Source organism: Lissotriton helveticus, chromosome 9 (assembly GCF_964261635.1).
Source record: "Lissotriton helveticus chromosome 9, aLisHel1.1, whole genome shotgun sequence".
Lineage (NCBI taxonomy): Eukaryota > Metazoa > Chordata > Amphibia > Caudata > Salamandridae > Lissotriton > Lissotriton helveticus.
Window position 1 is genome coordinate 796,874,685 of NC_136070.1, and position 14,053 is coordinate 796,888,737.

The 14,053-nt window shown below is 43.8% G+C and overlaps 1 protein-coding gene across 2 annotated transcripts in view; it reads left to right on the plus strand.

The window, feature by feature from the left end:
* Window positions 1–14,053, plus strand: part of LOC144782981 (prolactin-releasing peptide receptor-like) — a 322,613-nt gene that overhangs the window by 145,966 nt on the left and 162,594 nt on the right. The window lies entirely within an intron of this gene.

Here is a 14,053-nt window from a genome sequence, read left to right on the forward strand (position 1 = left end):
GGGGGGGAGTAGGTGAGTTTTAATTGAGGATTCAAGTTCGTCAGGTGGGTTGAGGTGAAGGTTACGAGTGGGTTTCATGGGAAGAGTGTTGATAGGTGCGGGGGGAGTGGAGGGGCTGTTCAAGGTGAAGATGATGAGGTGGTGATCAGACCAACTACAGGTATTATATTAGAGAGAGGCCATATCCTTCTTCGTCAGGAAAGCATCCAGGGTGGCGCCTTTGCTGTGAGTGGGGGCTAGGCAGAGTTGGGTCAGGTCAGTGATGTCTACGGTTTCATTAAAAAGGTAGACCGCAGGGTCATCTTTTTTGTTCCAGTGGATGTTGTAGTCCCCCAGGAAGAGATTCTTGGGGTGAGAGATCGAAGCTTGGATAATAAGATCAGTCATCTCTTCTGTGAAGGGGAGGCAATTTCCTGGGGGGTGGTAGATGGTGTGTAGCCGAGTGGTGGGAAAGCCAGGAAAAGAGAGGTCGGCGCAAAGTATTCAAAGGATGAAGGGTCTTGGAGCAGGACGGGTGATATGTTGAGTTTCTCCTTAAAGATAAGGGCAAGGCCTCCTCCTAGTTGTTCGATTCTGTCCTTCCTGATAATAGAGACGCCTGGAGGGATAAGCAGGTCGAGGATAGGGGTGGAGTGGGCGTTGAGCCAGGTTTCAGTAAGGAATGCGATGTCAATGTTTCCACTGAGAATGGTTTCTGAAATCTCAGTTGCGTGGCAGGAGGCGGATCTACAGTTTATCAACATGCAGCGGAGGGGAGAGGGGACAGGAGGAGGGGTGGGGGGACAGGGGGGGATAGGTCTAAGTAGTTGGGGGGGTCTAGGAGATGTCAGTTGGGGGGAGTCGGTGTTGTGGATGAACAGGGGATGGTAGGCGAGGATGGAGAAGGGAAGTCAGGGAGTTAATAAAAGAGTTTGTTCCCGAGATTAAGATGCGAGTATCACAATGAGGCGGAGAGAATGTGTTAGAGTTGCTGGGTGGGGTGCTTATGGAGTAATCATTATGCTTAGCTCGGGCAGTGAGTTTACAGGGGAGGAGAGGGGTGTCGGTGAAGGTCGATACAATAGGAGGTCTGTCAGAGGGCGGATTGTGAAGAGTGTCGTCTTGCGACGGGACGGCGCAATCTGACATCGGTGAGGTATGGTCAGGATCCGACGGGTGGGCTTTAAGGAGGAGAGAGATATCATTTCTGAGTGAAGAGAGTTCTAAGACGAGGGACGAATGTAAAAGTTCGACTTTAAGGAGTGATTGGGATGGAATTGAGGCGTAAAGTGTATCGGTTAAATTAAAGAGATTGGTAGGGTACGGATTATCAAGTTGGGGGAAAGCATGGGGCGGAAGGGGGGAAAGCCTGGAGGGGGTAGGGGAATATAGTGAGGTGGTCGAACATTAATAGAGGTAGGGGCTATATCGGAAGTAGTCGTAAGGGAGGTATTCAATTTATTAAGATCGTTAATAGAGGTAGTGGGAATATCGGAGGTAGGCCTAAGAGGACCAATTTTAAGAGGACCGATAGGTGAGTGAGGTGGAAAGTCAGCAGGGGGAGTTGTGCATGGAGAATAGTGGTATGAAAGAGGGGACAAAGGAGGGTGCAAGGTGGGTGTTGTTGGTGGAGAAGGTAAGGAGGTGAGGGAGGGCTTTTGGGGGGGATAGGTGGAAAGGTGGAGAAATGAATATATTTCTCCTAGTTGAGCCTTTATTGGGAAGGAGTACAGTTTTGACGCATTCCCGTGTTTACTTGTCTTGGTCAATCTGAAAGTGCGCCAGAATGCATGGGTGGATGTGTGGGAACACCCACACTCCAACGGTGTACCGTCTTTCCAGAGCAGGGTAACACCAAGCAGTGACTTGAGCTGCCCTTTGTTACTCCAGATTTACCAAGCCACGAATGCCACACTAGGTGGCTTTTTGTGACTTGGTAAATCTGATTTTAAGATTGCGTTGCCCTAGAGTCACCTTGTGACACAATGCAACACAGTACATTGAGAAATCTGGGGCTGGCCTAGAAAACACAGGTCTAAAATCAAGAGAGAAACCCATATCTTGTATAGGAGACCACCACCTCAGCCCTTTGCTGTAGAAGTGATCTTAGATTTTAGCTTAGATCAAACAGCCACTTGAGCTGCCACTGACTGAAAGTCACCATTTTTGCTCAAACAACACAACCCCTCCATCCAGTGTTTTGAAATAAGGAGAGCATACTCATCTTCAGTCTAGAATTTGAGACAGGATCCGTCAGAAATGATCACTCTGAACCTCAACTGCAGGATGGTGGCATATTCCCCTGAGGGGGCAAATTCTCAAATTTCTAATAAATTGCCCGTACCTCATTGAGTTGAGAGAACCATTGTTATTCATGCATGTTTGAGTCTACAACATTATTAGTATTCAGTTCCCTGCAGCTGTCAAAGGGTACCACATTTTGGTGGGACTATAGTGCCACATTTCAAAAAACATTCTGAATAATTGCAGATGACTCAAAACATAGGCTCAGCTAACTCCTGAATTCTCAAGTACATGACACAGTCCGGCATTAAAAGAAGCAGTGTGAACCCAGCTGTAAGAATGCAGTGCATCCTTGTGCTCTGGGGAGACAACTCACATGCCTTCCATAATCTTCAACAAACATATACTTCCTCTCATGGTTCTTCTGAGTAACTGCTCAGATCTGAATGTTTTCCCATAAACCCGTTCCAGGTCTTCTGCTGTCCAATGTATGGGCGACTGTTTCCAGAAACCACAATGTCACCACATATTAGAATATGTGGTAGCGCAGTTCCCTCTGGAAGCTGTCATATTCTCAGAAGCAAAAGCCCAAAGACATAAAAAAACCTGCTTGCTGCACAAAGACTTCAAAGGGCGGAAGAAAATCAGCAAACTAGAATCCGATAGTGAAATTCTTCAGGAGTGAGAAGTCAGGTTCAGCAAGTGGAGGGAGTGAGGGAACAAAGGGACACAGCTTGTTGTGACACACCCTTCAACCACCAAAGCCTTTATATAGTAAAAGAGGATAAAAAGGATATAACATCAAACATCATACGACTGGAAACACAAAGGACTGGAAAAAACAGAAAGTAATCACGCAAGAAGCAGCGATGATGGAAAAGGGAAGGAAATAGAAAGGAAAATCTTAACCAGACAAGATGCAGAGCATCTTTAAAAGTCAGCAGCAAACCCTCAAGCAGTTGATTGCCATTTTGGAGCTGAATGTGCAAGGAGTAGCAGCTAGGAGCCCAAGCCCTTGAGGGTAGGCAGTCCCAGGTGAGCAAAACTGACAGTCCACAACTGCAGGCATCATGTGGAATTTCCTGAGACTCAGAAACTGCAGGACCATGCAAGTATAGTGGTTCTCAGGCGCCCAAGTGACTGAGACACCGCAGTCACAACAGAAACTCTGTCTTCCATCTGTTCACCTTTGAAGGCTCTGTCAGCGGTTCGGCAGTTGCAGCGGGACTGATTCACCTTTGACAATGAAAGCTGAAAAGTGGCTAAATCTGTTTGGAAGTAAAATGGATGTATCAATCATATGCCTTCACCACCTGCTCCAGTAGCAAAACAAGAAAACCATGGGCACTAATACAAGCAAAGTAAACGAGACCTCCTCACTAGTAGGCTAGTAAAAGACAGTATTACTTGAGGTGTGTTAGATCTGGAATCTTTTAGCATATTTCCCCAGTCTTTTTGTTTTCTGACCTATTTTTAATGGACTTTCTTTTTGCTGGTTTAGTGATTCTGCGCACTTTTGCACTGATATTCAGTGCTGAAGTGCAAGTGCTCCTAATTGTAGATTGTGTTATTATTTGTTTTCCCTGATTGGTATATTTGATTTACTAGTAAGTCCCAAGTACAGTGCACTGTGTGTGCCCAGGGCCTGTAATCAAATGCTACTAGTGGGCCTGCAGCACTGGCTATGCCACCAACACAAGTAGCCTTTCAAAGGCGTCTCAGACCTGCCACTGCAGTTTCTTCACACAGTTTTTACTGCAGTGTCGACCTGGCAAGTGCACTCACTTGCCAGGCCCTAACCTTCTGTTTTCTTACATGTAAGTCACCCCGTAGATAGGCCCAAGGTAGCTCCATGGACAGGGTGCAGCGTATGAGAAAGGTAGGACGTGTAGTGGTGGGTCTTACATGTCTTGATAGTGAAATAATGTGAATTTTGTTTTTCACTACTGAAAGGCTCTTTGTCCTATGGTTAACTTGGGAGCTGCCTTGTAGCAGCTTACAAGTGTAACTTTCCATTGTGACAAGATAGAGAATGGAGTTTAGGCTCTCTGAACTCAGATTTTGATAACACATCTGTTATGAAAGGTGGCTTTAAATTGTGTGTTTGAAAATGCCTCTTTTAGAACGTGTGTGCCTCTGCCTGTTTGTTCATTCACCATCTGGTTTTGGGGTCAGAGGAGCTGGGGATGTGCATTCACACTAGACAGCCACAAGGGGGGTTGAGGTGTGTTCTCCATTTCCTGTGTGACTCATAGCCAGGCTGAATAGATTTTTCTGCATTAAGAGTGGTGAGAAGAATTTTCACTAGCTCCCGAATAGGCTGTGTCTGCTCTGCACAATGCTATCTCCACCTCCTGTAGAGAAGGTGGAACAAGCAAGACAGAACTGGTTTTCACTTAGCTCAGAGACTTTCTGCCTAAAACTTCAAAGGGAAAAGGACTATAAGTATTGGGGCCCTGATTCCGGAACCTTAGAGCTCATTTGGACTAAGGAACCTGTCAAGAAGAAGCACTGGAGAAGCTGTCAGGAGGAAGTACCACTTTGCTGTGTGCTTTGCTGTGTTGGCCTGCAGTGGCTGCTTCTGTCTTAGGCAGTGAAAGGACTGGACAGGACTTTCTGTAACATATTTTCCTAAGTTTCTCCAAGGGCTTTCAGTAGAGCTTACCCCCTGTTCAAGTAATCTCAGGAACAGCAAGACTTCAAGCTTATCTGTTACCAGCACTGGGAACTGCCTGTTGTGTGCAGTAACAGAAGAAAAAGCATTTGGACGCCGTCAACAACAACACTGCCGGCTCCATGTCCTGTTGGCACCGCAGAGAGCACCGCCTGCTGCACACTGTAACCCTGGTCTGACTGACAACGCCAACTGCTGCCTGCACCGTGACCTGAGAGCACCCCAATTGGCACAGCCTCGCTTCACATTGCTGCCCTGGTTTGCCCGCCGCCACTCCACCCAGTCATTCACGCCTCTGCCTGCACCATGGCCTGAGGGCACTGCTCGTAAGTTACTTGACGCACCGCCCCGTCCCACACAGCAGCCTTGGCCTACCGATGCTGGTGCCATCGACTCCAGATCATCTACCTACAACAGCACTACGTCAACCATGATGCCACTGCTTGCACCGTGACCTGCCAGCACCGCCCACCTTTGCACCACAGCCCTGGCCTCACCAACACTGCTGGATGCCGTCACCGAGCCTCTGCCTTCACCCCAACCTGAGGGCACTACACGCCGTACCACTGCACTTGGCACTGCTGCCCCTAAGCCTGATGCTCCTGACTTCAACCTCCAGGAATTCATTCTGCAACGTGTGTGACTACAAGGGCCCGATGACGCCTGCACCAACCTCCGAAGCTGATGCATGCCAACTACGCATCTTTGGATCGCATGCCAAGGTCCGTGACGCCCTGCATTTCCAAGATAATGTTTTTGGGTCTCCCTGGGAATACTTAGCTAGCCCGCGACGCTGTGGTCGGTCTGAACTGTTGGATTTGTTTGTTCATGATGCAATATTCATATTTTTATTACTGTATCTTGGATTTTTATAATTTTGCTCTTGTTTTATACAGATAAATATTGGCTATTTTTTTAAAAACTGGTGTGGTGTCTTTTCGTAGTGTTTTCACTGTATTACTGTGTGTTATGTACAAGTGCTTTACACAGTAAAGCCTGACTGCTCTGGTCAAGCTACCAAGGGGTGAGCAGTGTTTATTTTAGAAGTGTAATCCCTTTACCCTGACTAGAAGGAAAGGTCCCTACTTGGACAAGATGCCTCTGTCAACTAAAGACCACATTTCTAGCAAGGTTGAATGGGCCTCTGACAGATCTGGCCCCCCATGTCACTACACCTGCTGCATCATTCATAGCTCTGTCTCTGACTTGCTTAGATCCTTCTCTGTCAGTATTGCAAATTAACTGAGCCCAGAAGGTTCAGATGGAGGAAAACTACTAAATCACCAACCAATCTAAATTCTCTGGCCGCCCCACAGGTTTTACGCTTGGAATTTGGTTCAGTCTCCTCTTTTATTTTAGCTTTGTCAGTGGTCCTGAGGTGGGGGAACGCTCTCCTCTAGGGAGATGAGGGCTCCCTCAGGGCTGCCCTGCGAGTGGAAATCTTTGACAAGCTAAAGGATTATACAGCATTTTTTTTAGATCATTTGCATATGCAAATGATTTATTTAGGCTCAGTTTAAATAGTAATTCTTCTATGCCAAAGTCTGCATTGAAGCTATTCATAAGATCTCTGTAAGCTCTATTAGCATGGCAAAAGATATTGCTCTAAGTAAATCTAACTCCCAAAATGAGTTGGTCTGTGGTAGTGCCTTGGGGAAAAGGCCTTAACCTTATTTAATCTGGATTCACCCACATGGGACTAGAAGACTGATGCTTCTTTTGAGAATTAATCTGTTGCCCTTAAGAGATGTTACTGGCACATGGGTTAAAATCCCGAAAGAGAAGAGAATTTGTGAATTATGTTATACTAAAATCCAGGATCTTAATCATGTTTTATTTGTGTGTCCGGAATTACAAAGGGAAAGGCGCTTGTTTGTAAGACCATCATTTATTAAATTTAATATTCATTCAGCCCAGGAGGCCAGAAAATGTGTTTTATCGCCACCAAATGAAATGGTCTGTTATAGGGTACTCCAATTTTTAAAACATTTTTTGGCTCTTTATTAGCGTTTATTTAAAATCTCGTTATTAGTTGCCATTACTGTAAAAAAAAGTATATTCACCCTTCTGCTGCATTTTTTAATCTATTGTTGTATTTTAGGAAAAAAAGGAGATCTTTTGTGGCCCTCCGTTGGAGTTCCTTAACAAATAAAACTTTTGTATTGTACTTAATCACCAACCAAAAAAGAGAAATGCCCTCAAAGCTCAATATGCTTCCTGTTAACACTAGGGTATAGTTAACGCACTTGTATCTCATCTAAAAATAAATTCCCAGCTCTGACAGCCCCTGATACCTGTAAAAAACATATGTCGCGCAGACTGAAACAAATCCCCCATTGCATCGAACCAGAACCTGAACTCTACATCCTCCACAGAATTATTAGTATGAAGTGATGTTTTGTTTGTAGGTTTTAACCATATTAATGCCTATTCCCTGCACAATCAGTCATTGATGCCATCTTTCAGTACTCCAAAACCTGGGTAATTTGCAAGATGTTAGGCCCTTCCCAATGATACCTGTCTTGGATGTCCAATCCCTAAAGATGGTTTAGTTTGTGATGTCACAAAGGTTCTTGGCTGGTGCACAATTCTGGAAAACAACTACAGAAAACCAAACACTCAGAGGACACTTCCGCTTTGACTGATAATCCTGTGTCATATTAGAGAGACAAACACTCAACTGATGTCTGCAGAAATGTCCCTACAACTAATCAACTGTCTCTTTAGCGGGATCCATATTTGCACATATAGTCCATACCTAGCCCTCATAGAGCGAGACAGGTGTAAAAGTCAGACACAATCTTTTATCTGTAGGAGGGCCAATGCTGCAATAATTTTTGGGGCCCAGCACTTATTTTTCCGTAAACGATGCTTTCCAAGTGCAAGAGAGGAAGTAAGTAAGTAAGTAATGTTTTATTTGTATATGATTAATTAAAATCTTTACAAAAATATAAAACGCCATATGACAGTACAAATGATTTAAAATACAGCCGTTACTATTGTCAATTCAAGGTTGTTATTAAGTTCCGATGAGTCTTTCAGGTGTGCTTGAGTCTTTCCTTCATTAAATCAAAGAACTTCACAACCTGACAGTTCAGTTTAATGTCACTGGAGGAAAAACACAGTTTAACTGCCTGCCTGCAAGTCCGAACGGCATGTGATCTAAAAAAAGGTAGCAACAGCTTGTGCCTCAAGTCCATTAGTATTGGGCAGATGCATATCACGTGGATAATGTCCTCCTTGCCAGATTTACACAGGCGACATAGAGCCGAGGCATGAGTTCTCTCCCATGGCGGCAGGTGCGGCAATATCGGGATAGCTCCAAGGCGCATTTTCAGGAACTTTTCTTTTATTTTTATTTTTATCCCGATATTAAGATATGCCTGTGGCTGTATTTTGCCGTAGTCTCCCACCGTTATCCATCCATGCGCCCTGTTGGCTAGATCTTTCTTATCTTCTATTGCAGAAATTATTCGGGCAGATTTTTTTGCCAACTTTTTGAAGGACTGGTGATCTATGGCGGATTCCCAAATATCGGATAAGCCTAGCACGTCAAGAGATCCAAATAGGTAGTCCCTCGGCAGTGAAGTGCGACATCTAAGTAGCTCTTCCCAAACGCTGGCATTTAAGGAGTCAGGATCTGCATCGCGAATCTTGCGCCAGTTAGTTACACATGCACTCCGTCTTTCTAGTGTTTGTTTGACCACCCCAAATTCTAAATGAATTTGGGCCGGAGACGCGTATTTGGGAAGATTGAAGATGGCCCTGTAACAATTGGCTATGACTGTGTCTAGCAATGCAGCGTCCTTCCCATGCAACGATTCACTCCCATAGGTGAGCGTTGGTTGAAGTTTCGCTCGGAGGATTTCAAGGAAGGGTTTAAGGGTGAGGTCAGGGAGTTTAGTCTTTAGAGATTTCAATGCGAGGTGGGTCATTGTTGCCTTCCCTCGAATAGACTGGAGCTGAGGCCTAGACGTATTCTTAAAATCCAACATGACGCCAAGGTACTTGTATGTGGCTACCCGTTCAAGCTTTACTCCATTAAGGTACCAACAAGGGATCCTTTTCTTCCTGTAGTTCACTGTCATGACCTTAGATTTGTTGAGGTTTATTTCTAGGGTATTCTTTACCGAGAAGGCATGGGTACAATTCAAAAGATGCTGAAGGCCTATTGGCGACCGGCTTATCAGCACTAAATCGTCCGCATATAACAGACTAGGGAGGGTGACTTTTCCTAGCTTGGGCGCATGATTGCGGCATTTGTCAAGTTCTTCCGGCAAGTCCGAAATAAACAGATTGAAGAGAATTGGCGCTAATAAGCACCCCTGCTTTAGTCCTTTAGTTGTCCTTATCTGCTTCGAGAGCTACTGGCCAGTTCCAAGTTTAATTTTAACCCAGGTGTTAGAGTGGAGCAGTATTAGGGCATCTAGGAGATGTTTCGGAATGCCCCAATTAAATAGTTTTTCCCAAAGTTTATTCCGGTCCACATGGTCGAAGGCCGCAGTGTAATCAATAAATGAGAGAAATAGCGGTAGCTTGGTGGTTTTTGCTGCGCCCATCAGTAAGGACAGGGCCATGATGTTGGTTGTTGTCCCTTGGCCTTTACGGAAACATGTTTGATTGGGAGGGATAATGGCTTTTTCGGACGCCCACACCGATAGTTCTTCCAGAATGAGACCGCCGAAATATTTTGCTTCTATATCAAGCAAAGCAATGAGATGGTAGCTGTTCGGATTACTCTTGCTCCCATGTTTGTATATTGGACTAATGATGGGCCCATGCCAAGAGTCCGGAAGGGATAAAGTAAGTCTGGCCTCGTTAAAGACCTGACCCAAGGATGCACTCCAAAAGGCTACGTCAGATTTGTACAACATGGGGGGGATTCCATTCGGTCCCGGGGCCCCATTCGGTCGTCCCTTGGTGATTCGCCGCCCAATGTCTGCTGGGGTGTTTTCCGTGAGCCCTGTCTCCATGATCCTTAAAGGTCTGCCTTCCCCTTCTAAGAGTTCTAGTTGTGGTAAGGTCATACCCTTAAACTCCCCCAATCCACACAAGCTTGTCCCGCTTTGATTGCTGGAGTTACCATCACGACCAAGCTTTGTGATTTCCATGCAGGGGGACTTTGTTGTCGTATCTCCTATGTTGTCATTATTAAAGTGTGACAATAAGTATTTAGTCCATACTTCCTCTGCTATGTGTGAATGTTGCCCCAAATGGTCAGGGTTCTGGATTCTTTTCACCATTTGCCAGAACCTAGAACTGTTTTTTTGCTTTCCTTCGTGAACAAGTTTCCCCCAAAGTTCTTCATTCCTTTGTTTTTGACTTAACCATTTCAGCCGTTTGAGTTTCTTTTTTCCTTCCCTCAGCACTACTTGCAAACTAGGGTTTCCCTGATCCTTTCGTATCTGCCTCAGAGTTTGATTAATCAGGCGTTTTTGTGTTTTCATGTCCAACCACATCTGTCTCGTGCTTGAGGGTCCCCTCACAAGGCGAGAATTGGAGGGCCTGGTACTACCCAGTTGTTCCCCGATGGTGATGATGAAGTCATGCCAGACATTCCCCAACTTGGATGAGCAGTGAATTTGGTGGAAGAGGGTTTTCGCAATTGAACCAATAAGGTCGATGTTATCAAGACTACACCGTATCCGTTTTAAATTTGCACTGACTTCTGTTTCTGGGCCAATGTAGCGTTCTTTTTTCTCTACCGAATTGGATTTTATCTCAGCCACTAAGGGCAGGTGGTCGCTGAAATCACTCACGTCTATTTTAAATGAAGTTATCCAGCTTAACATGTCCAACGACATGAACATGTAATCCAAATGCGAGGATTGTGTGCTAGAGTGGAAAGTGACTGCCGGTGGATCGTCTTCAGCATAACGTCCGTTTAGGGCCCTTAAGTTATGGGTGTTCAATTGCCGAAGAAGGTTTTTTTAGTGTTTTGTTAGGTTGTTATTTTTTGTTCGACCTTGCAAGAGAGGGCAAACGCATGGATCGGAAAGACCGAGGGAAAGAAAGACGAAATAATCAGAACACATGGACAAAACAAGAACTGCAAGAGTGAGATAAATTGGCAGTGAGTGTTTGGTAGTGGACTAAACAGGCATGAGGTGGATTTAAAACTACTCAGCCTTGGTATTCGGCATGCTGATGTTAAATAGCTCCAACTGGTGGCAACTGAGTAATGCTTTTGGCACCAGCACTCTTTCCTTTACAAAGTAAGCACTGAGGAGGGCATGCTCCTTGACTAGGACAACCAATGCAGCCATCAACTATGTCATGAAACCCCTTTCCACCAATGATGACCTGCTCTTATCTCACCTGCAGGACACATGTCTAATTCAGTAAGAAAAACCAATGAGCTGCCACTTTACAAAACTATGGGCCATATGTATGAAGCTCAAATGGGTTCACAAACGCCAAATTTCGGCGTTTGCGAACTCATTTGAGCAAAATGCAATGTATGTAGCAAATTTTAGTGCAAAATAAGGAATCGCAAATTTGCAATTCCTTATTTTGCGATTGCATTTAGGGAATCGCAAAATTTGCGATTCCTTAAATGTAATGTATGATGCAAAAAAATTGCTGATTGTCCCTAAGGAATCGCAAATTACCACCAACTTTAAGTTGGTGGTAATATGCGAATTTCTTGAAAACTGCCAATTTTGGCATTTTTCTAAGTGCCATGTGATGCACATACATGCCCTTAGGGCATGTATGTGCACCACATGTGCACCCATGCTTATTTCAAGGATGCAACAGGGTGTCCTTTGGACACCCCTGCACCCTTGAAATTATTCTCAATTTGCGATTAGCAAATTGCGAATCGCAAATTGAGAATAATTTCACATTCATTGCTATGGGCCTCCTGGCCCATAGAAATGAATGGGAAATTATTCCTTATTTGCGATTAGCAATTTGCTAATCGCAATTAAGGAATTTTAAGAAATCACTAAAAAATTGCGAATTTCTACATACATACCATTTTGCAATTCTCAAATAGCGATTCCTTAAAAATCGCTATTTGAGAATCGCAAAAGTGTATCTTGATACATCTGGCCCAATTATCACTTGTAGTTCTCTGTGGTTTGCACACTTCTGATTACCACATAGAGGTCCCGATTCTCAATGGTATTTTGTGATCACAAATTCTGCAACTGTGTTAATACCTTTTTTCTATTGCCAATGCCTTCTGTGAGAAGGAAATAGTTTGTGACTCAAAGAAGGGCTTTTGTGACCACTTCTGAATGGAAACCAGGAGAAAGCTATTTGTGAGTTGGAAAGGGATGTATCAATGGAATCAGTTTAAATAAACTTTATTCCTTTTTTGATAAAATCATTAAAGTGTACATCTCATTAAATAGCAGTAATATGTTGCAGGAAACATACATCAATGCTAAAATTTAAAAAATAACTTGCAAAAATACATAAAGAATTCATTTAAAAATGAAAAATAATATTTAAGATTACCATCATTAACCTGATAAAGCCAGAGCCTAAAGTTCTGATATTTTGTGACTTACAAATAGAACACCAGACAGAAAAAAGGGAAACAAAAACACAGTTTGGGTGTAGCTAGAAGCTGTAAGTAAAAAATATACAGGTCTAATTGGTCTGAACTGTTCTGAAATCAAAAAGGGCCTCTATTTACATCAGAGATTAGAAAACGTCGGGCAAATGAGTAGTACATGCATAGTGTCACTAATTAAGGTACTATCACAGCTGCAAACAGGCAGGTTAGATGGTTTCTACTAGACCCCCCTTCAGGAAAGAGAGCTGATGAAATATGTCCAGCCCCAGAAATGTCAAGAGGCAGCGATGCTGATTAGGTATGTCCAAGAGGAGGTAGGGCTTGAAACCTCTGACAGGTTTGACCAAGACATACTTGCACATAGCAGAGTTCTCCCAATCGCCTGCCACCTTCTGGGAGAAGGCCTGCTTAACCCATGCAAAATAACTTTTCAAAATGTCTCAGGTAAATAAACCTGGTCTCTCTAGGTCATGAAAATATTTCTTAATATATTGCAGCCACGGGATATGAGCTACATTATCTAAATGCAAACAATCCTGAAGAATGAGCTTGTTAAAATGTAATTCCTCCTTATACCATAAAGAGCACAACAATAAAATCGGGCGGACACAAATGAAATCTGTGATAAAATATGTGTTCCGTTTTTTGTGGGTAATTTGGGCAGGAATTCCCTGACCCATGGCCAATAAGTTTCTCAAAAACTTATTTCCAATCACCTGTCGATGATGAGTATTTGCCTATCCCGAATTTTCACAGCCGAAGGTGGCCATGAGGACACATTTAGCCTTAATTATATCTAATGAAACTTTATGGGGCTTGTGCCCAATGCATCTGCAAAAGCCATGTAACCCTGAGACAGCCCTTTTTAAAATCTCCCCATTTTTCAATATTCCAGATTTCCAACTGAGACCTGAGTTGAGTAGCAGTCCCAGAAAAGAAAACATGTTCACTCTCTGCTTGGAGACAACAGGAGTTAGTGTTCTTGAGGCCTACTACCATAAAAGTTCTTAAAATTGGTACATAAATCTAAACATTTAATAAAATCAGTAAATGTCTCTAAAAGTCACTGGAGGTTCCTGGCTGTATGAGGAATTATAAGAGCATCATCAGCGTATAGAAGTACTGGAATCGCTCTTCTTCAACTCTGGGAACATCTGGGCTTTTGTCTAAAAGCACCTCCTCTAGCCAATTTATATACATGATAAATAAAAAAGTGACAAGAATGAAGTCCTAGGGGATGCTTTTTTTAAGTTAAAAGGACTGAGTGCATTCACCATTAGGCTGAATCTGACCACCCCTGACTGGCCACTATGTGAGTCTCTCATAAAGGTGACAAGTGCCTGATCCACCCCCATGGACCCCAGCTCAGTCCAGAGCTTATCTCTGTTGGCACAGTCAAATGCTGAACTGAGGTCCCTAAAGCCTGGTAGACAGAACCCCCTCTAGCCCGGGTGTATTTAGATGGCAAGAAATGCAGATTTAAGTTCTGCTCGACTGTACCCCTCTCGGGTCTAAACGCAAATTGAAGGTCGGAGAAAATTTCCTTCTCGGTAGGCCAGGTGGTAAGTCTCTACAGAATCACTTTATCTATAGTCTTTACTTCAATATCAACTAAACAAATTGGCCTA